The sequence below is a fragment of the Dendrobates tinctorius genome, unplaced genomic scaffold (genome assembly GCF_039654945.1).
Source record: "Dendrobates tinctorius isolate UK_male_01 unplaced genomic scaffold, ASM3965494v1 ptg000251l, whole genome shotgun sequence".
Classification (NCBI taxonomy): Eukaryota; Metazoa; Chordata; class Amphibia; order Anura; family Dendrobatidae; genus Dendrobates; species Dendrobates tinctorius.
Window position 1 is genome coordinate 8,115,923 of NW_027361918.1, and position 20,980 is coordinate 8,136,902.

At 35.6% G+C, this 20,980-nt stretch overlaps 25 non-coding genes across 25 annotated transcripts; all 25 read right to left on the bottom strand.

Annotated features, from left to right (window-relative positions):
• Positions 1-263: 263 nt before the first annotated feature.
• TRNAG-UCC (transfer RNA glycine (anticodon UCC)) lies at positions 264-335 on the bottom strand. Its single transcript has one exon. It is a non-coding gene; the product is annotated as a tRNA-Gly (tRNA).
• Positions 336-1,069: 734 nt separating this feature from the next.
• TRNAG-UCC (transfer RNA glycine (anticodon UCC)) lies at positions 1,070-1,141 on the bottom strand. Its single transcript has one exon. It is a non-coding gene; the product is annotated as a tRNA-Gly (tRNA).
• A 611-nt stretch (positions 1,142-1,752) lies between these two features.
• Positions 1,753-1,824, bottom strand: TRNAG-UCC (transfer RNA glycine (anticodon UCC)). Its single transcript has one exon. It is a non-coding gene; the product is annotated as a tRNA-Gly (tRNA).
• A 103-nt stretch (positions 1,825-1,927) lies between these two features.
• Positions 1,928-1,999, bottom strand: TRNAG-CCC (transfer RNA glycine (anticodon CCC)). The gene has a single exon. It is a non-coding gene; the product is annotated as a tRNA-Gly (tRNA).
• A 551-nt stretch (positions 2,000-2,550) lies between these two features.
• TRNAG-UCC (transfer RNA glycine (anticodon UCC)) lies at positions 2,551-2,622 on the bottom strand. Its single transcript has one exon. It is a non-coding gene; the product is annotated as a tRNA-Gly (tRNA).
• Positions 2,623-3,233: 611 nt separating this feature from the next.
• TRNAG-UCC (transfer RNA glycine (anticodon UCC)) lies at positions 3,234-3,305 on the bottom strand. The gene has a single exon. It is a non-coding gene; the product is annotated as a tRNA-Gly (tRNA).
• Positions 3,306-3,408: 103 nt separating this feature from the next.
• TRNAG-CCC (transfer RNA glycine (anticodon CCC)) lies at positions 3,409-3,480 on the bottom strand. Its single transcript has one exon. It is a non-coding gene; the product is annotated as a tRNA-Gly (tRNA).
• A 1,378-nt stretch (positions 3,481-4,858) lies between these two features.
• On the bottom strand, positions 4,859-4,930 carry TRNAG-UCC (transfer RNA glycine (anticodon UCC)). The gene has a single exon. It is a non-coding gene; the product is annotated as a tRNA-Gly (tRNA).
• A 781-nt stretch (positions 4,931-5,711) lies between these two features.
• On the bottom strand, positions 5,712-5,783 carry TRNAG-UCC (transfer RNA glycine (anticodon UCC)). The gene has a single exon. It is a non-coding gene; the product is annotated as a tRNA-Gly (tRNA).
• Positions 5,784-6,552: 769 nt separating this feature from the next.
• On the bottom strand, positions 6,553-6,624 carry TRNAG-UCC (transfer RNA glycine (anticodon UCC)). Its single transcript has one exon. It is a non-coding gene; the product is annotated as a tRNA-Gly (tRNA).
• Positions 6,625-6,729: 105 nt separating this feature from the next.
• On the bottom strand, positions 6,730-6,801 carry TRNAG-CCC (transfer RNA glycine (anticodon CCC)). The gene has a single exon. It is a non-coding gene; the product is annotated as a tRNA-Gly (tRNA).
• Positions 6,802-8,186: 1,385 nt separating this feature from the next.
• TRNAG-UCC (transfer RNA glycine (anticodon UCC)) lies at positions 8,187-8,258 on the bottom strand. Its single transcript has one exon. It is a non-coding gene; the product is annotated as a tRNA-Gly (tRNA).
• Positions 8,259-9,061: 803 nt separating this feature from the next.
• Positions 9,062-9,133, bottom strand: TRNAG-UCC (transfer RNA glycine (anticodon UCC)). The gene has a single exon. It is a non-coding gene; the product is annotated as a tRNA-Gly (tRNA).
• A 709-nt stretch (positions 9,134-9,842) lies between these two features.
• On the bottom strand, positions 9,843-9,914 carry TRNAG-UCC (transfer RNA glycine (anticodon UCC)). The gene has a single exon. It is a non-coding gene; the product is annotated as a tRNA-Gly (tRNA).
• An 803-nt stretch (positions 9,915-10,717) lies between these two features.
• Positions 10,718-10,789, bottom strand: TRNAG-UCC (transfer RNA glycine (anticodon UCC)). The gene has a single exon. It is a non-coding gene; the product is annotated as a tRNA-Gly (tRNA).
• Positions 10,790-11,558: 769 nt separating this feature from the next.
• On the bottom strand, positions 11,559-11,630 carry TRNAG-UCC (transfer RNA glycine (anticodon UCC)). Its single transcript has one exon. It is a non-coding gene; the product is annotated as a tRNA-Gly (tRNA).
• A 769-nt stretch (positions 11,631-12,399) lies between these two features.
• TRNAG-UCC (transfer RNA glycine (anticodon UCC)) lies at positions 12,400-12,471 on the bottom strand. Its single transcript has one exon. It is a non-coding gene; the product is annotated as a tRNA-Gly (tRNA).
• Positions 12,472-13,180: 709 nt separating this feature from the next.
• On the bottom strand, positions 13,181-13,252 carry TRNAG-UCC (transfer RNA glycine (anticodon UCC)). Its single transcript has one exon. It is a non-coding gene; the product is annotated as a tRNA-Gly (tRNA).
• An 803-nt stretch (positions 13,253-14,055) lies between these two features.
• Positions 14,056-14,127, bottom strand: TRNAG-UCC (transfer RNA glycine (anticodon UCC)). Its single transcript has one exon. It is a non-coding gene; the product is annotated as a tRNA-Gly (tRNA).
• A 709-nt stretch (positions 14,128-14,836) lies between these two features.
• TRNAG-UCC (transfer RNA glycine (anticodon UCC)) lies at positions 14,837-14,908 on the bottom strand. Its single transcript has one exon. It is a non-coding gene; the product is annotated as a tRNA-Gly (tRNA).
• Positions 14,909-17,349: 2,441 nt separating this feature from the next.
• On the bottom strand, positions 17,350-17,421 carry TRNAG-UCC (transfer RNA glycine (anticodon UCC)). Its single transcript has one exon. It is a non-coding gene; the product is annotated as a tRNA-Gly (tRNA).
• A 709-nt stretch (positions 17,422-18,130) lies between these two features.
• On the bottom strand, positions 18,131-18,202 carry TRNAG-UCC (transfer RNA glycine (anticodon UCC)). The gene has a single exon. It is a non-coding gene; the product is annotated as a tRNA-Gly (tRNA).
• Positions 18,203-19,012: 810 nt separating this feature from the next.
• TRNAG-UCC (transfer RNA glycine (anticodon UCC)) lies at positions 19,013-19,084 on the bottom strand. The gene has a single exon. It is a non-coding gene; the product is annotated as a tRNA-Gly (tRNA).
• An 802-nt stretch (positions 19,085-19,886) lies between these two features.
• TRNAG-UCC (transfer RNA glycine (anticodon UCC)) lies at positions 19,887-19,958 on the bottom strand. The gene has a single exon. It is a non-coding gene; the product is annotated as a tRNA-Gly (tRNA).
• Positions 19,959-20,667: 709 nt separating this feature from the next.
• TRNAG-UCC (transfer RNA glycine (anticodon UCC)) lies at positions 20,668-20,739 on the bottom strand. Its single transcript has one exon. It is a non-coding gene; the product is annotated as a tRNA-Gly (tRNA).
• Positions 20,740-20,980: the final 241 nt, after the last annotated feature.

Below are 20,980 nucleotides of genomic sequence, written 5' to 3' on the forward strand. Positions count from 1 at the left end.
CCCAGGCAGTTGACCCTGGTTCGATCCCTGGCCAACTCAGTATTTGAGGGCTTAAACTAGAATTGCTTTGGTATTGCAGATTAACCCTACTAAGTTTTCAGCAACAAAAAGAGTAGAAAACCATCTTTGTTATATGGTTTAGATGAGAAAGGTGAACAAGCTAAGAAATATTCTCTTTACTTTTTTCTCATTTTGGTGGTTGCTAAACTGTAAGAAGAAAGTTTAATGAGAATAACGAAACACCAAATGAGAAAAACAAGCAATGCGTTGGCCGGGAATCGAACCCGGGTCAACTGCTTGGAAGGCAGCTATGCTCACCACTATACCACCAACGCTTACGGCAACTTGTTGTGTTTTTACATTTTCTGCAATAACACTACAAAAATTGTCCGCAAAAAGTTTTTCGTGTTAGTAAAAAAAAAAAATACCCTTAATTGTTGCCTTGGCCGGGAATCGAACCCGGGTCCATTTGGTGGTCCAGGACCACCAACGTATGAGTCCATTTGCTCAACTTTGGTTTTGTCAGTGAAAGTTACTAATGTGTTAACTAAAAAAAAGAAAGGACCGAAAATGTTGGGAAAGAGACAATTGCTAAAAAAATTTAGAAAAAGGCAAGGCGTTGTCCAAAACTCAAAAATGAACTTTTTGAATCAAAAAAGGTAGCTAAAGTGTGACAAAGAAGAAAAATCACAGCATAAGTCTTACCGAAAAAAGTTATAAAGATTAAAAACACCACTAAACGCAAAATACAATGAGTTGTTCTAGAATTAAACTATCGCTTATTGTTTGAAAAGCAACTATGCTCACCAAGATGACATCAATGCTTACATCAGCATTGATTCCCAGGCAGTTGACCCTGGTTCGATCCCTGGCCAACTCAATATTTGAGGGCTTAAACTAGAATTGCTTTGGTATTGCAGATTAACCCTACTAAGTTTTCAGCAACAAAAAGAGTAGAAAACCATCTTTGTTATATGGTTTAGCTAAACTGTAAGAAGAAAGTTTAATGAGAATAACGAAACACCAAATGAGAAAAACAAGCCGGGAATTGAGCGTTGGCCGGGAATCGAGCGTTGGCCGGGAATCGAACCCGGGTCAACTGCTTGGAAGGCAGCTATGCTCACCACTATACCACCAACGCATGAGTCCATTTGCTCAACTTTGGTTTTGTCGGTGAAAGTTACTAATGTGTTAACTAAAAAAAAGAAAGGACCGAAAATGTTGGGAAAGAGACAATTGCTAAAAAAATTTAGAAAAAGGCAAGGCGTTGTCCAAAACTCAAAAATGAACTTTTTGAATCAAAAAAGGTAGCTAAAGTGTGACAAAGAAGAAAAATCACAGCATAAGTCTTACCGAAAAAAGTTATAAAGATTAAAAACACCACTAAACGCAAAATACAATGAGTTGTTCTAGAATTAAACTATCGCTTATTGTTTGAAAAGCAACTATGCTCACCAAGATGACATCAATGCTTACATCAGCATTGATTCCCAGGCAGTTGACCCTGGTTCGATCCCTGGCCAACTCAGTATTTGAGGGCTTAAACTAGAATTGCTTTGGTATTGCAGATTAACCCTACTAAGTTTTCAGCAACAAAAAGAGTAGAAAACCATCTTTGTTATATGGTTTAGATGAGAAAGGTGAACAAGCTAAGAAATATTCTCTTTACTTTTTTCTCATTTTGGTGGTTGCTAAACTGTAAGAAGAAAGTTTAATGAGAATAACGAAACACCAAATGAGAAAAACAAGCAATGCGTTGGCCGGGAATCGAACCCGGGTCAACTGCTTGGAAGGCAGCTATGCTCACCACTATACCACCAACGCTTACGGCAACTTGTTGTGTTTTTACATTTTCTGCAATAACACTACAAAAATTGTCCGCAAAAAGTTTTTCGTGTTAGTAAAAAAAAAAAATACCCTTAATTGTTGCCTTGGCCGGGAATCGAACCCGGGTCAACTGCTTGGGAAGCAGCTATGCTCACCACTATACCACCAACACCATTTGCTCAACTTTGGTTTTGTCGGTGAAAGTTACTAATGTGTTAACTAAAAAAAAGAAAGGACCGAAAATGTTGGGAAAGAGACAATTGCTAAAAAAATTTAGAAAAAGGCAAGGCGTTGTCCAAAACTCAAAAATGAACTTTTTGAATCAAAAAAGGTAGCTAAAGTGTGACAAAGAAGAAAAATCACAGCATAAGTCTTACCGAAAAAAGTTATAAAGATTAAAAACACCACTAAACGCAAAATACAATGAGTTGTTCTAGAATTAAACTATCGCTTATTGTTTGAAAAGCAACTATGCTCACCAAGATGACATCAATGCTTACATCAGCATTGATTCCCAGGCAGTTGACCCTGGTTCGATCCCTGGCCAACTCAATATTTGAGGGCTTAAACTAGAATTGCTTTGGTATTGCAGATTAACCCTACTAAGTTTTCAGCAACAAAAAGAGTAGAAAACCATCTTTGTTATATGGTTTAGCTAAACTGTAAGAAGAAAGTTTAATGAGAATAACGAAACACCGAATGAGAAAAACAAGCCGGGAATTGAGCGTTGGCCGGGAATCGAACCCGGGTCAACTGCTTGGAAGGCAGCTATGCTCACCACTATACCACCAACGCATGAGTCCATTTGCTCAACTTTGGTTTTGTCGGTGAAAGTTACTAATGTGTTAACTAAAAAAAAGAAAGGACCGAAAATGTTGGGAAAGAGACAATTGCTAAAAAAATTTAGAAAAAGGCAAGGCGTTGTCCAAAACTCAAAAATGAACTTTTTGAATCAAAAAAGGTAGCTAAAGTGTGACAAAGAAGAAAAATCACAGCATAAGTCTTACCGAAAAAAGTTATAAAGATTAAAAACACCACTAAACGCAAAATACAATGAGTTGTTCTAGAATTAAACTATCGCTTATTGTTTGAAAAGCAACTATGCTCACCAAGATGACATCAATGCTTACATCAGCATTGATTCCCAGGCAGTTGACCCTGGTTCGATCCCTGGCCAACTCAGTATTTGAGGGCTTAAACTAGAATTGCTTTGGTATTGCAGATTAACCCTACTAAGTTTTCAGCAACAAAAAGAGTAGAAAACCATCTTTGTTATATGGTTTAGATGAGAAAGGTGAACAAGCTAAGAAATATTCTCTTTACTTTTTTCTCATTTTGGTGGTTGCTAAACTGTAAGAAGAAAGTTTAATGAGAATAACGAAACACCAAATGAGAAAAACAAGCAATGCGTTGGCCGGGAATCGAACCCGGGTCAACTGCTTGGAAGGCAGCTATGCTCACCACTATACCACCAACGCTTACGGCAACTTGTTGTGTTTTTACATTTTCTGCAATAACACTACAAAAATTGTCCGCAAAAAGTTTTTCGTGTTAGTAAAAAAAAAAAATACCCTTAATTGTTGCCTTGGCCGGGAATCGAACCCGGGTCAACTGCTTGGGAAGCAGCTATGCTCACCACTATACCACCAACACCATTTGCTCAACTTTGGTTTTGTCGGTGAAAGTTACTAATGTGTTAACTAAAAAAAAGAAAGGACCGAAAATGTTGGGAAAGAGACAATTGCTAAAAAAATTTAGAAAAAGGCAAGGCGTTGTCCAAAACTCAAAAATGAACTTTTTGAATCAAAAAAGGTAGCTAAAGTGTGACAAAGAAGAAAAATCACAGCATAAGTCTTACCGAAAAAAGTTATAAAGATTAAAAACACCACTAAACGCAAAATACAATGAGTTGTTCTAGAATTAAACTATCGCTTATTGTTTGAAAAGCAACTATGCTCACCAAGATGACATCAATGCTTACATCAGCATTGATTCCCAGGCAGTTGACCCTGGTTCGATCCCTGGCCAACTCAGTATTTGAGGGCTTAAACTAGAATTGCTTTGGTATTGCAGATTAACCCTACTAAGTTTTCAGCAACAAAAAGAGTAGAAAACCATCTTTGTTATATGGTTTAGATGAGAAAGGTGAACAAGCTAAGAAATATTCTCTTTACTTTTTTCTCATTTTGGTGGTTGCTAAACTGTAAGAAGAAAGTTTAATGAGAATAACGAAACACCAAATGAGAAAAACAAGCAATGCGTTGGCCGGGAATCAAACCCGGGTCAACTGCTTGGAAGGCAGCTATGCTCACCACTATACCACCAACACTTACGGCAACTTGTTGTGTTTTTACATTTTCTGCAATAACACTACAAAAATTGTCCGCAAAAAGTTTTTCGTGTTAGTAAAAAAAAAAAAATACCCTTAATTTGCTCAACTTTGGTTTTGTCGGTGAAAGTTACTAATGTGTTAACTAAAAAAAAGAAAGGACCGAAAATGTTGGGAAAGAGACAATTGCTAAAAAAATTTAGAAAAAGGCAAGGCGTTGTCCAAAACTCAAAAATGAACTTTTTGAATCAAAAAAGGTAGCTAAAGTGTGACAAAGAAGAAAAATCACAGCATAAGTCTTACCGAAAAAAGTTATAAAGATTAAAAACACCACTAAACGCAAAATACAATGAGTTGTTCTAGAATTAAACTATCGCTTATTGTTTGAAAAGCAACTATGCTCACCAAGATGACATCAATGCTTACATCAGCATTGATTCCCAGGCAGTTGACCCTGGTTCGATCCCTGGCCAACTCAGTATTTGAGGGCTTAAACTAGAATTGCTTTGGTATTGCAGATTAACCCTACTAAGTTTTCAGCAACAAAAAGAGTAGAAAACCATCTTTGTTATATGGTTTAGATGAGAAAGGTGAACAAGCTAAGAAATATTCTCTTTACTTTTTTCTCATTTTGGTGGTTGCTAAACTGTAAGAAGAAAGTTTAATGAGAATAACGAAACACCAAATGAGAAAAACAAGCAATGCGTTGGCCGGGAATCGAACCCGGGTCAACTGCTTGGAAGGCAGCTATGCTCACCACTATACCACCAACGCTTACAGCAACTTGTTGTGTTTTTACATTTTCTGCAATAACACTACAAAAATTGTCCGCAAAAAGTTTTTCGTGTTAGTAAAAAAAAAAAAATACCCTTAATTGTTGTCTTGGCTGGGAATCGAACCCGGGTCAACTGCTTGGGAAGCAGCTATGCTCACCACTATACCACCATAGTCCATTTGCTCAACTTTGGTTTTGTCGGTGAAAGTTACTAATGTGTTAACTAAAAAAAAGAAAGGACCGAAAATGTTGGGAAAGAGACAATTGCTAAAAAAATTTAGAAAAAGGCAAGGCGTTGTCCAAAACTCAAAAATGAACTTTTTGAATCAAAAAAGGTAGCTAAAGTGTGACAAAGAAGAAAAATCACAGCATAAGTCTTACCGAAAAAAGTTATAAAGATTAAAAACACCACTAAACGCAAAATACAATGAGTTGTTCTAGAATTAAACTATCGCTTATTGTTTGAAAAGCAACTATGCTCACCAAGATGACATCAATGCTTACATCAGCATTGATTCCCAGGCAGTTGACCCTGGTTCGATCCCTGGCCAACTCAGTATTTGAGGGCTTAAACTAGAATTGCTTTGGTATTGCAGATTAACCCTACTAAGTTTTCAGCAACAAAAAGAGTAGAAAACCATCTTTGTTATATGGTTTAGATGAGAAAGGTGAACAAGCTAAGAAATATTCTCTTTACTTTTTTCTCATTTTGGTGGTTGCTAAACTGTAAGAAGAAAGTTTAATGAGAATAACGAAACACCAAATGAGAAAAACAAGCAATGCGTTGGCCGGGAATCGAACCCGGGTCAACTGCTTGGAAGGCAGCTATGCTCACCACTATACCACCAACGCTTACGGCAACTTGTTGTGTTTTTACATTTTCTGCAATAACACTACAAAAATTGTCCGCAAAAAGTTTTTCGTGTTAGTAAAAAAAAAAAATACCCTTAATTGTTGCCTTGGCCGGGAATCGAACCCGGGTCCATTTGGTGGTCCAGGACCACCAACGTATGAGTCCATTTGCTCAACTTTGGTTTTGTCAGTGAAAGTTACTAATGTGTTAACTAAAAAAAAGAAAGGACCGAAAATGTTGGGAAAGAGACAATTGCTAAAAAAATTTAGAAAAAGGCAAGGCGTTGTCCAAAACTCAAAAATGAACTTTTTGAATCAAAAAAGGTAGCTAAAGTGTGACAAAGAAGAAAAATCACAGCATAAGTCTTACCGAAAAAAGTTATAAAGATTAAAAACACCACTAAACGCAAAATACAATGAGTTGTTCTAGAATTAAACTATCGCTTATTGTTTGAAAAGCAACTATGCTCACCAAGATGACATCAATGCTTACATCAGCATTGATTCCCAGGCAGTTGACCCTGGTTCGATCCCTGGCCAACTCAGTATTTGAGGGCTTAAACTAGAATTGCTTTGGTATTGCAGATTAACCCTACTAAGTTTTCAGCAACAAAAAGAGTAGAAAACCATCTTTGTTATATGGTTTAGATGAGAAAGGTGAACAAGCTAAGAAATATTCTCTTTACTTTTTTCTCATTTTGGTGGTTGCTAAACTGTAAGAAGAAAGTTTAATGAGAATAACGAAACACCAAATGAGAAAAACAAGCAATGCGTTGGCCGGGAATCGAACCCGGGTCAACTGCTTGGAAGGCAGCTATGCTCACCACTTTACCACCAACGCTTACGGCAACTTGTTGTGTTTTTACATTTTCTGCAATAACACTACAAAAATTGTCCGCAAAAAGTTTTTCGTGTTAGTAAAAAAAAAAAAAATACCCTTAATTGTTGCCTTGGCCGGGAATCGAACCCGGGTCAACTGCTTGGGAAGCAGCTATGCTCACCACTATACCACCAACACCATTTGCTCAACTTTGGTTTTGTCGGTGAAAGTTACTAATGTGTTAACTAAAAAAAAGAAAGGACCGAAAATGTTGGGAAAGAGACAATTGCTAAAAAAATTTAGAAAAAGGCAAGGCGTTGTCCAAAACTCAAAAATGAACTTTTTGAATCAAAAAAGGTAGCTAAAGTGTGACAAAGAAGAAAAATCACAGCATAAGTCTTACCGAAAAAAGTTATAAAGATTAAAAACACCACTAAACGCAAAATACAATGAGTTGTTCTAGAATTAAACTATCGCTTATTGTTTGAAAAGCAACTATGCTCACCAAGATGACATCAATGCTTACATCAGCATTGATTCCCAGGCAGTTGACCCTGGTTCGATCCCTGGCCAACTCAGTATTTGAGGGCTTAAACTAGAATTGCTTTGGTATTGCAGATTAACCCTACTAAGTTTTCAGCAACAAAAAGAGTAGAAAACCATCTTTGTTATATGGTTTAGATGAGAAAGGTGAACAAGCTAAGAAATATTCTCTTTACTTTTTTCTCATTTTGGTGGTTGCTAAACTGTAAGAAGAAAGTTTAATGAGAATAACGAAACACCAAATGAGAAAAACAAGCAATGCGTTGGCCGGGAATCAAACCCGGGTCAACTGCTTGGAAGGCAGCTATGCTCACCACTATACCACCAACACTTACGGCAACTTGTTGTGTTTTTACATTTTCTGCAATAACACTACAAAAATTGTCCGCAAAAAGTTTTTCGTGTTAGTAAAAAAAAAAAAATACCCTTAATTTGCTCAACTTTGGTTTTGTCGGTGAAAGTTACTAATGTGTTAACTAAAAAAAAGAAAGGACCGAAAATGTTGGGAAAGAGACAATTGCTAAAAAAATTTAGAAAAAGGCAAGGCGTTGTCCAAAACTCAAAAATGAACTTTTTGAATCAAAAAAGGTAGCTAAAGTGTGACAAAGAAGAAAAATCACAGCATAAGTCTTACCGAAAAAAGTTATAAAGATTAAAAACACCACTAAACGCAAAATACAATGAGTTGTTCTAGAATTAAACTATCGCTTATTGTTTGAAAAGCAACTATGCTCACCAAGATGACATCAATGCTTACATCAGCATTGATTCCCAGGCAGTTGACCCTGGTTCGATCCCTGGCCAACTCAGTATTTGAGGGCTTAAACTAGAATTGCTTTGGTATTGCAGATTAACCCTACTAAGTTTTCAGCAACAAAAAGAGTAGAAAACCATCTTTGTTATATGGTTTAGATGAGAAAGGTGAACAAGCTAAGAAATATTCTCTTTACTTTTTTCTCATTTTGGTGGTTGCTAAACTGTAAGAAGAAAGTTTAATGAGAATAACGAAACACCAAATGAGAAAAACAAGCCGGGAATCGAGCGTTGGCCGGGAATCGAACCCGGGTCAACTGCTTGGAAGGCAGCTATGCTCACCACTATACCACCAACGCTTACGGCAACTTGTTGTGTTTTTACATTTTCTGCAATAACACTACAAAAATTGTCCGCAAAAAGTTTTTCATGTTAGTAAAAAAAAAATACCCTTAATTTGCTCAACTTTGGTTTTGTGTTTTTACATTTTCTGCAATAACACTACAAAAATTGTCCGCAAAAAGTTTTTCGTGTTAGTAAAAAAAAAAAAATACCCTTAATTTGCTCAACTTTGGTTTTGTCGGTGAAAGTTACTAATGTGTTAACTAAAAAAAAGAAAGGACCGAAAATGTTGGGAAAGAGACAATTGCTAAAAAAATTTAGAAAAAGGCAAGGCGTTGTCCAAAACTCAAAAATGAACTTTTTGAATCAAAAAAGGTAGCTAAAGTGTGACAAAGTAGAAAAATCACAGCATAAGTCTTACCGAAAAAAGTTATAAAGATTAAAAACACCACTAAACGCAAAATACAATGAGTTGTTCTAGAATTAAACTATCGCTTATTGTTTGAAAAGCAACTATGCTCACCAAGATGACATCAATGCTTACATCAGCATTGATTCCCAGGCAGTTGACCCTGGTTCGATCCCTGGCCAACTCAGTATTTGAGGGCTTAAACTAGAATTGCTTTGGTATTGCAGATTAACCCTACTAAGTTTTCAGCAACAAAAAGAGTAGAAAACCATCTTTGTTATATGGTTTAGATGAGAAAGGTGAACAAGCTAAGAAATATTCTCTTTACTTTTTTCTCATTTTGGTGGTTGCTAAACTGTAAGAAGAAAGTTTAATGAGAATAACGAAACACCAAATGAGAAAAACAAGCAATGCGTTGGCCAGGAATCGAACCCGGGTCAACTGCTTGGAAGGCAGCTATGCTCACCACTATACCACCAACGCTTACGGCAGCTTGTTGTGTTTTTACATTTTCTGCAATAACACTACAAAAATTGTCCGCAAAAAGTTTTTCGTGTTAGTAAAAAAAAAAAAATACCCTTAATTTGCTCAACTTTGGTTTTGTCGGTGAAAGTTACTAATGTGTTAACTAAAAAAAAGAAAGGACCGAAAATGTTGGGAAAGAGACAATTGCTAAAAAAATTTAGAAAAAGGCAAGGCGTTGTCCAAAACTCAAAAATGAACTTTTTGAATCAAAAAAGGTAGCTAAAGTGTGACAAAGAAGAAAAATCACAGCATAAGTCTTACCGAAAAAAGTTATAAAGATTAAAAACACCACTAAACGCAAAATACAATGAGTTGTTCTAGAATTAAACTATCGCTTATTGTTTGAAAAGCAACTATGCTCACCAAGATGACATCAATGCTTACATCAGCATTGATTCCCAGGCAGTTGACCCTGGTTCGATCCCTGGCCAACTCAGTATTTGAGGGCTTAAACTAGAATTGCTTTGGTATTGCAGATTAACCCTACTAAGTTTTCAGCAACAAAAAGAGTAGAAAACCATCTTTGTTATATGGTTTAGATGAGAAAGGTGAACAAGCTAAGAAATATTCTCTTTACTTTTTTCTCATTTTGGTGGTTGCTAAACTGTAAGAAGAAAGTTTAATGAGAATAACGAAACACCAAATGAGAAAAACAAGCCGGGAATCGAGCGTTGGCCGGGAATCGAACCCGGGTCAACTGCTTGGAAGGCAGCTATGCTCACCACTATACCACCAACACTTACGGCAACTTGTTGTGTTTTTACATTTTCTGCAATAACACTACAAAAATTGTCCGCAAAAAGTTTTTCGTGTTAGTAAAAAAAAAATACCCTTAATTTGCTCAACTTTGGTTTTGTGTTTTTACATTTTCTGCAATAACACTACAAAAATTGTCCGCAAAAAGTTTTTCGTGTTAGTAAAAAAAAAAAAATACCCTTAATTTGCTCAACTTTGGTTTTGTCGGTGAAAGTTACTAATGTGTTAACTAAAAAAAAGAAAGGACCGAAAATGTTGGGAAAGAGACAATTGCTAAAAAAATTTAGAAAAAGGCAAGGCGTTGTCCAAAACTCAAAAATGAACTTTTTGAATCAAAAAAGGTAGCTAAAGTGTGACAAAGAAGAAAAATCACAGCATAAGTCTTACCGAAAAAAGTTATAAAGATTAAAAACACCACTAAACGCAAAATACAATGAGTTGTTCTAGAATTAAACTATCGCTTATTGTTTGAAAAGCAACTATGCTCACCAAGATGACATCAATGCTTACATCAGCATTGATTCCCAGGCAGTTGACCCTGGTTCGATCCCTGGCCAACTCAGTATTTGAGGGCTTAAACTAGAATTGCTTTGGTATTGCAGATTAACCCTACTAAGTTTTCAGCAACAAAAAGAGTAGAAAACCATCTTTGTTATATGGTTTAGATGAGAAAGGTGAACAAGCTAAGAAATATTCTCTTTACTTTTTTCTCATTTTGGTGGTTGCTAAACTGTAAGAAGAAAGTTTAATGAGAATAACGAAACACCAAATGAGAAAAACAAGCAATGCGTTGGCCGGGAATCAAACCCGGGTCAACTGCTTGGAAGGCAGCTATGCTCACCACTATACCACCAACGCTTACGGCAACTTGTTGTGTTTTTACATTTTCTGCAATAACACTACAAAAATTGTCCGCAAAAAGTTTTTCGTGTTAGTAAAAAAAAAAAATACCCTTAATTGTTGCCTTGGCCGGGAATCGAACCCGGGTCCATTTGGTGGTCCAGGACCACCAACGTATGAGTCCATTTGCTCAACTTTGGTTTTGTCAGTGAAAGTTACTAATGTGTTAACTAAAAAAAAGAAAGGAACGAAAATGTTGGGAAAGAGACAATTGCTAAAAAAATTTAGAAAAAGGCAAGGCGTTGTCCAAAACTCAAAAATGAACTTTTTGAATCAAAAAAGGTAGCTAAAGTGTGACAAAGAAGAAAAATCACAGCATAAGTCTTACCGAAAAAAGTTATAAAGATTAAAAACACCACTAAACGCAAAATACAATGAGTTGTTCTAGAATTAAACTATCGCTTATTGTTTGAAAAGCAACTATGCTCACCAAGATGACATCAATGCTTACATCAGCATTGATTCCCAGGCAGTTGACCCTGGTTCGATCCCTGGCCAACTCGGTATTTGAGGGCTTAAACTAGAATTGCTTTGGTATTGCAGATTAACCCTACTAAGTTTTCAGCAACAAAAAGAGTAGAAAACCATCTTTGTTATATGGTTTAGATGAGAAAGGTGAACAAGCTAAGAAATATTCTCTTTACTTTTTTCTCATTTTGGTGGTTGCTAAACTGTAAGAAGAAAGTTTAATGAGAATAACGAAACACCAAATGAGAAAAACAAGCAATGCGTTGGCCGGGAATCAAACCCGGGTCAACTGCTTGGAAGGCAGCTATGCTCACCACTATACCACCAACGCTTACGGCAACTTGATGTGTTTTTACATTTTCTGCAATAACACTACAAAAATTGTCCGCAAAAAGTTTTTCGTGTTAGTAAAAAAAAAAAATACCCTTAATTGTTGCCTTGGCCGGGAATCGAACCCGGGTCCATTTGGTGGTCCAGGACCACCAACGTATGAGTCCATTTGCTCAACTTTGGTTTTGTCAGTGAAAGTTACTAATGTGTTAACTAAAAAAAAGAAAGGACCGAAAATGTTGGGAAAGAGACAATTGCTAAAAAAATTTAGAAAAAGGCAAGGCGTTGTCCAAAACTCAAAAATGAACTTTTTGAATCAAAAAAGGTAGCTAAAGTGTGACAAAGAAGAAAAATCACAGCATAAGTATTACCGAAAAAAGTTATAAAGATTAAAAACACCACTAAACGCAAAATACAATGAGTTGTTCTAGAATTAAACTATCGCTTATTGTTTGAAAAGCAACTATGCTCACCAAGATGACATCAATGCTTACATCAGCATTGATTCCCAGGCAGTTGACCCTGGTTCGATCCCTGGCCAACTCAGTATTTGAGGGCTTAAACTAGAATTGCTTTGGTATTGCAGATTAACCCTACTAAGTTTTCAGCAACAAAAAGAGTAGAAAACCATCTTTGTTATATGGTTTAGATGAGAAAGGTGAACAAGCTAAGAAATATTCTCTTTACTTTTTTCTCATTTTGGTGGTTGCTAAACTGTAAGAAGAAAGTTTAATGAGAATAACGAAACACCAAATGAGAAAAACAAGCAATGCGTTGGCCGGGAATCGACCCCGGGTCAACTGCTTGGAAGGCAGCTATGCTCACCACTATACCACCAACGCTTACGGCAACTTGTTGTGTTTTTACATTTTCTGCAATAACACTACAAAAATTGTCCGCAAAAAGTTTTTCGTGTTAGTAAAAAAAAAAAAATACCCTTAATTTGCTCAACTTTGGTTTTGTCGGTGAAATTTACTAATGTGTTAACTAAAAAAAAGAAAGGACCGAAAATGTTGGGAAAGAGACAATTGCTAAAAAAATTTAGAAAAAGGCAAGGCGTTGTCCAAAACTCAAAAATGAACTTTTTGAATCAAAAAAGGTAGCTAAAGTGTGACAAAGAAGAAAAATCACAGCATAAGTCTTACCGAAAAAAGTTATAAAGATTAAAAACACCACTAAACGCAAAATACAATGAGTTGTTCTAGAATTAAACTATCGCTTATTGTTTGAAAAGCAACTATGCTCACCAAGATGACATCAATGCTTACATCAGCATTGATTCCCAGGCAGTTGACCCTGGTTCGATCCCTGGCCAACTCAGTATTTGAGGGCTTAAACTAGAATTGCTTTGGTATTGCAGATTAACCCTACTAAGTTTTCAGCAACAAAAAGAGTAGAAAACCATCTTTGTTATATGGTTTAGATGAGAAAGGTGAACAAGCTAAGAAATATTCTCTTTACTTTTTTCTCATTTTGGTGGTTGCTAAACTGTAAGAAGAAAGTTTAATGAGAATAACGAAACACCAAATGAGAAAAACAAGCCGGGAATCGAGCGTTGGCCAGGAATCGAACCCGGGTCAACTGCTTGGAAGGCAGCTATGCTCACCACTATACCACCAACGCTTACGGCAACTTGTTGTGTTTTTACATTTTCTGCAATAACACTACAAAAATTGTCCGCAAAAAGTTTTTCATGTTAGTAAAAAAAAAATACCCTTAATTTGCTCAACTTTGGTTTTGTGTTTTTACATTTTCTGCAATAACACTACAAAAATTGTCCGCAAAAAGTTTTTCGTGTTAGTAAAAAAAAAAAAATACCCTTAATTTGCTCAACTTTGGTTTTGTCGGTGAAAGTTACTAATGTGTTAACTAAAAAAAAGAAAGGACCGAAAATGTTGGGAAAGAGACAATTGCTAAAAAAATTTAGAAAAAGGCAAGGCGTTGTCCAAAACTCAAAAATGAACTTTTTGAATCAAAAAAGGTAGCTAAAGTGTGACAAAGAAGAAAAATCACAGCATAAGTCTTACCGAAAAAAGTTATAAAGATTAAAAACACCACTAAACGCAAAATACAATGAGTTGTTCTAGAATTAAACTATCGCTTATTGTTTGAAAAGCAACTATGCTCACCAAGATGACATCAATGCTTACATCAGCATTGATTCCCAGGCAGTTGACCCTGGTTCGATCCCTGGCCAACTCAGTATTTGAGGGCTTAAACTAGAATTGCTTTGGTATTGCAGATTAACCCTACTAAGTTTTCAGCAACAAAAAGAGTAGAAAACCATCTTTGTTATATGGTTTAGATGAGAAAGGTGAACAAGCTAAGAAATATTCTCTTTACTTTTTTCTCATTTTGGTGGTTGCTAAACTGTAAGAAGAAAGTTTAATGAGAATAACGAAACACCAAATGAGAAAAACAAGCAATGCGTTGGCCGGGAATCGAACCCGGGTCAACTGCTTGGAAGGCAGCTATGCTCACCACTATACCACCAACGCTTACGGCAGCTTGTTGTGTTTTTACATTTTCTGCAATAACACTACAAAAATTGTCCGCAAAAAGTTTTTCGTGTTAGTAAAAAAAAAAAAATACCCTTAATTTGCTCAACTTTGGTTTTGTCGGTGAAAGTTACTAATGTGTTAACTAAAAAAAAGAAAGGACCGAAAATGTTGGGAAAGAGACAATTGCTAAAAAAATTTAGAAAAAGGCAAGGCGTTGTCCAAAACTCAAAAATGAACTTTTTGAATCAAAAAAGGTAGCTAAAGTGTGACAAAGAAGAAAAATCACAGCATAAGTCTTACCGAAAAAAGTTATAAAGATTAAAAACACCACTAAACGCAAAATACAATGAGTTGTTCTAGAATTAAACTATCGCTTATTGTTTGAAAAGCAACTATGCTCACCAAGATGACATCAATGCTTACATCAGCATTGATTCCCAGGCAGTTGACCCTGGTTCGATCCCTGGCCAACTCAGTATTTGAGGGCTTAAACTAGAATTGCTTTGGTATTGCAGATTAACCCTACTAAGTTTTCAGCAACAAAAAGAGTAGAAAACCATCTTTGTTATATGGTTTAGATGAGAAAGGTGAACAAGCTAAGAAATATTCTCTTTACTTTTTTCTCATTTTGGTGGTTGCTAAACTGTAAGAGGAAAGTTTAATGAGAATAACGAAACACCAAATGAGAAAAACAAGCCGGGAATCGAGCGTTGGCCGGGAATCGAACCCGGGTCAACTGCTTGGAAGGCAGCTATGCTCACCACTATACCACCAACGCTTACGGCAACTTGTTGTGTTTTTACATTTTCTGCAATAACACTACAAAAATTGTCCGCAAAAAGTTTTTCGTGTTAGTAAAAAAAAAATACCCTTAATTTGCTCAACTTTGGTTTTGTGTTTTTACATTTTCTGCAATAACACTACAAAAATTGTCCGCAAAAAGTTTTTCGTGTTAGTAAAAAAAAAAAAAATACCCTTAATTTGCTCAACTTTGGTTTTGTCGGTGAAAGTTACTAATGTGTTAACTAAAAAAAAGAAAGGACCGAAAATGTTGGGAAAGAGACAATTGCTAAAAAAATTTAGAAAAAGGCAAGGCGTTGTCCAAAACTCAAAAATGAACTTTTTGAATCAAAAAAGGTAGCTAAAGTGTGACAAAGAAGAAAAATCACAGCATAAGTCTTACCGAAAAAAGTTATAAAGATTAAAAACACCACTAAACGCAAAATACAATGAGTTGTTCTAGAATTAAACTATCGCTTATTGTTTGAAAAGCAACTATGCTCACCAAGATGACATCAATGCTTACATCAGCATTGATTCCCAGGCAGTTGACCCTGGTTCGATCCCTGGCCAACTCAGTATTTGAGGGCTTAAACTAGAATTGCTTTGGTATTGCAGATTAACCCTACTAAGTTTTCAGCAACAAAAAGAGTAGAAAACCATCTTTGTTATATGGTTTAGATGAGAAAGGTGAACAAGCTAAGAAATATTCTCTTTACTTTTTTCTCATTTTGGTGGTTGCTAAACTGTAAGAAGAAAGTTTAATGAGAATAACGAAACACCAAATGAGAAAAACAAGCAATGCGTTGGCGGGAATCAAACCCGGGTCAACTGCTTGGAAGGCAGCTATGCTCACCACTATACCACCAACACTTACGGCAACTTGTTGTGTTTTTACATTTTCTGCAATAACACTACAAAAATTGTCCGCAAAAAGTTTTTCGTGTTAGTAAAAAAAAAAAAATACCCTTAATTTGCTCAACTTTGGTTTTGTCGGTGAAAGTTACTAATGTGTTAACTAAAAAAAAGAAAGGACCGAAAATGTTGGGAAAGAGACAATTGCTAAAAAAATTTAGAAAAAGGCAAGGCGTTGTCCAAAACTCAAAAATGAACTTTTTGAATCAAAAAAGGTAGCTAAAGTGTGACAAAGAAGAAAAATCACAGCATAAGTCTTACCGAAAAAAGTTATAAAGATTAAAAACACCACTAAACGCAAAATACAATGAGTTGTTCTAGAATTAAACTATCGCTTATTGTTTGAAAAGCAACTATGCTCACCAAGATGACATCAATGCTTACATCAGCATTGATTCCCAGGCAGTTGACCCTGGTTCGATCCCTGGCCAACTCAGTATTTGAGGGCTTAAACTAGAATTGCTTTGGTATTGCAGATTAACCCTACTAAGTTTTCAGCAACAAAAAGAGTAGAAAACCATCTTTGTTATATGGTTTAGATGAGAAAGGTGAACAAGCTAAGAAATATTCTCTTTACTTTTTTCTCATTTTGGTGGTTGCTAAACTGTAAGAAGAAAGTTTAATGAGAATAACGAAACACCAAATGAGAAAAACAAGCCGGGAATCGAACCCGGGTCAACTGCTTGGAAGGCAGCTATGCTCACCACTATACCACCAACGCTTACGGCAACTTGTTGTGTTTTTACATTTTCTGCAATAACACTACAAAAATTGTCCGCAAAAAGTTTTTCATGTTAGTAAAAAAAAAATACCCTTAATTTGCTCAACTTTGGTTTTGTGTTTTTACATTTTCTGCAATAACACTACAAAAATTGTCCGCAAAAAGTTTTTCGTGTTAGTAAAAAAAAAAAAATACCCTTAATTTGCTCAACTTTGGTTTTGTCGGTGAAAGTTACTAATGTGTTAACTAAAAAAAAGAAAGGACCGAAAATGTTGGGAAAGAGACAATTGCTAAAAAAATTTAGAAAAAGGCAAGGCGTTGTCCAAAACTCAAAAATGAACTTTTTGAATCAAAAAAGGTAGCTAAAGTGTGACAAAGTAGAAAAATCACAGCATAAGTCTTACCGAAAAAAGTTATAAAGATTAAAAACACCACTAAACGCAAAATACAATGAGTTGTTCTAGAATTAAACTATCGCTTATTGTTTGAAAAGCAACTATGCTCACCAAGATGACATCAATGCTTACATCAGCATTGATTCCCAGGCAGTTGACCCTGGTTCGATCCCTGGCCAACTCAGTATTTGAGGGCTTAAACTAGAATTGCTTTGGTATTGCAGATTAACCCTACTAAGTTTTCAGCAACAAAAAGAGTAGAAAACCATCTTTGTTATATGGTTTAGATGAGAAAGGTGAACAAGCTAAGAAATATTCTCTTTACTTTTTTCTCATTTTGGTGGTTGCTAAACTGTAAGAAGAAAGTTTAATGAGAATAACGAAACACCAAATGAGAAAAACAAGCAATGCGTTGGCCGGGAATCGAACCCGGGTCAACTGCTTGGAAGGCAGCTATGCTCACCACTATACCACCAACGCTTACGGCAGCTTGTTGTGTTTTTACATTTTCTGCAATAACACTACAAAAATTGTCCGCAAAAAGTTTTTCGTGTTAGTAAAAAAAAAAAAATACCCTTAATTTGCTCAACTTTGGTTTTGTCGGTGAAAGTTACTAATGTGTTAACTAAAAAAAAGAAAGGACCGAAAATGTTGGGAAAGAGACAATTGCTAAAAAAATTTAGAAAAAGGCAAGGCGTTGTCCAAAACTCAAAAATGAACTTTTTGAATCAAAAAAGGTAGCTAAAGTGTGACAAAGAAGAAAAATCACAGCATAAGTCTTACCGAAAAAAGTTATAAAGATTAAAAACACCACTAAACGCAAAATACAATGAGTTGTTCTAGAATTAAACTATCGCTTATTGTTTGAAAAGCAACTATGCTCACCAAGATGACATCAATGCTTACATCAGCATTGATTCCCAGGCAGTTGACCCTGGTTCGATCCCTGGCCAACTCAGTATTTTAGGGCTTAAACTACAATTGCTTTGGTATTGCAGATTAACCCTACTAAGTTTTCAGCAACAAAAAGAGTAGAAAACCATCTTTGTTATATGGTTTAGATGAGAAAGGTGAACAAGCTAAGAAATATTTTCTTTACTTTTTTCTCATTTTGGTGGTTGCTAAACTGTAAGAAGAAAGTTTAATGAGAATAACGAAACACCAAATGAGAAAAACAAGCCGGGAATCGAGCGTTGGCCGGGAATCGAACCCGGGTCAACTGCTAGGAAGGCAGCTATGCTCACCACTATACCACCAACGCTTACGGCAACTTGTTGTGTTTTTACATTTTCTGCAATAACACTACAAAAATTGTCCGCAAAAAGTTTTTCGTGTTAGTAAAAAAAAAATACCCTTAATTTGCTCAACTTTGGTTTTGTGTTTTTACATTTTCTGCAATAACACTACAAAAATTGTCCGCAAAAAGTTTTTCGTGTTAGTAAAAAAAAAAAAATACCCTTAATTTGCTCAACTTTGGTTTTGTCGGTGAAAGTTACTCTTATGTTAACTAAAAAAAAGAAAGGACCGAAAATGTTGGGAAAGAGACAATTGCTAAAAAAATTTAGAAAAAGGCAAGGCGTTGTCCAAAACTCAAAAATGAACTTTTTGAATCAAAAAAGGTAGCTAAAGTGTGACAAAGAAGAAAAATCACAGCATAAGTCTTACCGAAAAAAGTTATAAAGATTAAAAACACCACTAAACGCAAAATACAATGAGTTGTTCTAGAATTAAACTATCGCTTATTGTTTGAAAAGCAACTATGCTCACCAAGATGACATCAATGCTTACATCAGCATTGATTCCCAGGCAGTTGACCCTGGTTCGATCCCTGGCCAACTCAGTATTTGAGGGCTTAAACTAGAATTGCTTTGGTATTGCAGATTAACCCTACTAAGTTTTCAGCAACAAAAAGAGTAGAAAACCATCTTTGTTATATGGTTTAGATGAGAAAGGTGAACAAGCTAAGAAATATTCTCTTTACTTTTTTCTCATTTTGGTGGTTGCTAAACTGTAAGAAGAAAGTTTAATGAGAATAACGAAACACCAAATGAGAAAAACAAGCCGGGAATCGAGCGTTGGCCGGGAATCGAACCCGGGTCAACTGCTTGGAAGGCAGCTATGCTCACCACTATACCACCAACGCTTACGGCAATTTGTTGTGTTTTTACATTTTCTGCAATAACACTACAAAAATTGTCCGCAAAAAGTTTTTCATGTTAGTAAAAAAAAAATACCCTTAATTTGCTCAACTTTGGTTTTGTGTTTTTACATTTTCTGCAATAACACTACAAAAATTGTCCGCAAAAAGTTTTTCGTGTTAGTAAAAAAAAAAAAATACCCTTAATTTGCTCAACTTTGGTTTTGTCGGTGAAAGTTACTAATGTGTTAACTAAAAAAAAGAAAGGACCGAAAATGTTGGGAAAGAGACAATTGCTAAAAAAATTTAGAAAAAGGCAAGGCGTTGTCCAAAACTCAAAAATGAACTTTTTGAATCAAAAAAGGTAGCTAAAGTGTGACAAAGAAGAAAAATCACAGCATAAGTCTTACCGAAAAAAGTTATAAAGATTAAAAACACCACTAAACGCAAAATACAATGAGTTGTTCTAGAATTAAACTATCGCTTATTGTTTGAAAAGCAACTATGCTCACCAAGATGACATCAATGCTTACATCAGCATTGATTCCCAGGCAGTTGACCCTGGTTCGATCCCTGGCCAACTCAGTATTTGAGGGCTTAAACTAGAATTGCTTTGGTATTGCAGATTAACCCTACTAAGTTTTCAGCAACAAAAAGAGTAGAAAACCATCTTTGTTATATGGTTTAGATGAGAAAGGTGAACAAGCTAAGAAATATTCTCTTTACTTTTTTCTCATTTTGGTGGTTGCTAAACTGTAAGAAGAAAGTTTAATGAGAATAACGAAACACCAAAGAGAAAAACAAGCAAAGTGTTGGCCGGGAATCGAACCCGGGTCAACTGCTTGGAAGGCAGCTATGCTCACCACTATACCACCAACGCTTACGGCAGCTTGTTGTGTTTTTACATTTTCTGCAATAACACTACAAAAATTGTCCGCAAAAAGTTTTTCGTGTTAGTAAAAAAAAAAAAATACCCTTAATTTGCTCAACTTTGGTTTTGTCGGTGAAAGTTACTAATGTGTTAACTAAAAAAAAGAAAGGACCGAAAATGTTGGGAAAGAGACAATTGCTAAAAAAATTTAGAAAAAGGCAAGGCGTTGTCCAAAACTCAAAAATGAACTTTTTGAATCAAAAAAGGTAGCTAAAGTGTGACAAAGAAGAAAAATCACAGCATAAGTCTTACCGAAAAAAGTTATAAAGATTAAAAACACCACTAAACGCAAAATACAATGAGTTGTTCTAGAATTAAACTATCGCTTATTGTTTGAAAAGCAACTATGCTCACCAAGATGACATCAATGCTTACATCAGCATTGATTCCCAGGCAGTTGACCCTGGTTCGATCCCTGGCCAACTCAGTATTTGAGGGCTTAAACTAGAATTGCTTTGGTATTGCAGATTAACCCTACTAAGTTTTCAGCAACAAAAAGAGTAGAAAACCATCTTTGTTATATGGTTTAGATGAGAAAGGTGAACAAGCTAAGAAATATTCTCTTTACTTTTTTCTCATTTTGGTGGTTGCTAAACTGTAAGAAGAAAGTTTAATGAGAATAACGAAACACCAAATGAGAAAAACAAGCCGGGAATCGAGCGTTGGCCGGGAATCGAACCCGGGTCAACTGCTTGGAAGGCAGCTATGCTCACCACTATACCACCAACGCTTACGGCAACTTGTTGTGTTTTTACATTTTCTGCAATAACACTACAAAAATTGTCCGCAAAAAGTTTTTCGTGTTAGTAAAAAAAAAATACCCTTAATTTGCTCAACTTTGGTTTTGTGTTTTTACATTTTCTGCAATAACACTACAAAAATTGTCCGCAAAAAGTTTTTCGTGTTAGTAAAAAAAAAAAAATACCCTTAATTTGCTCAACTTTGGTTTTGTCGGTGAAAGTTACTAATGT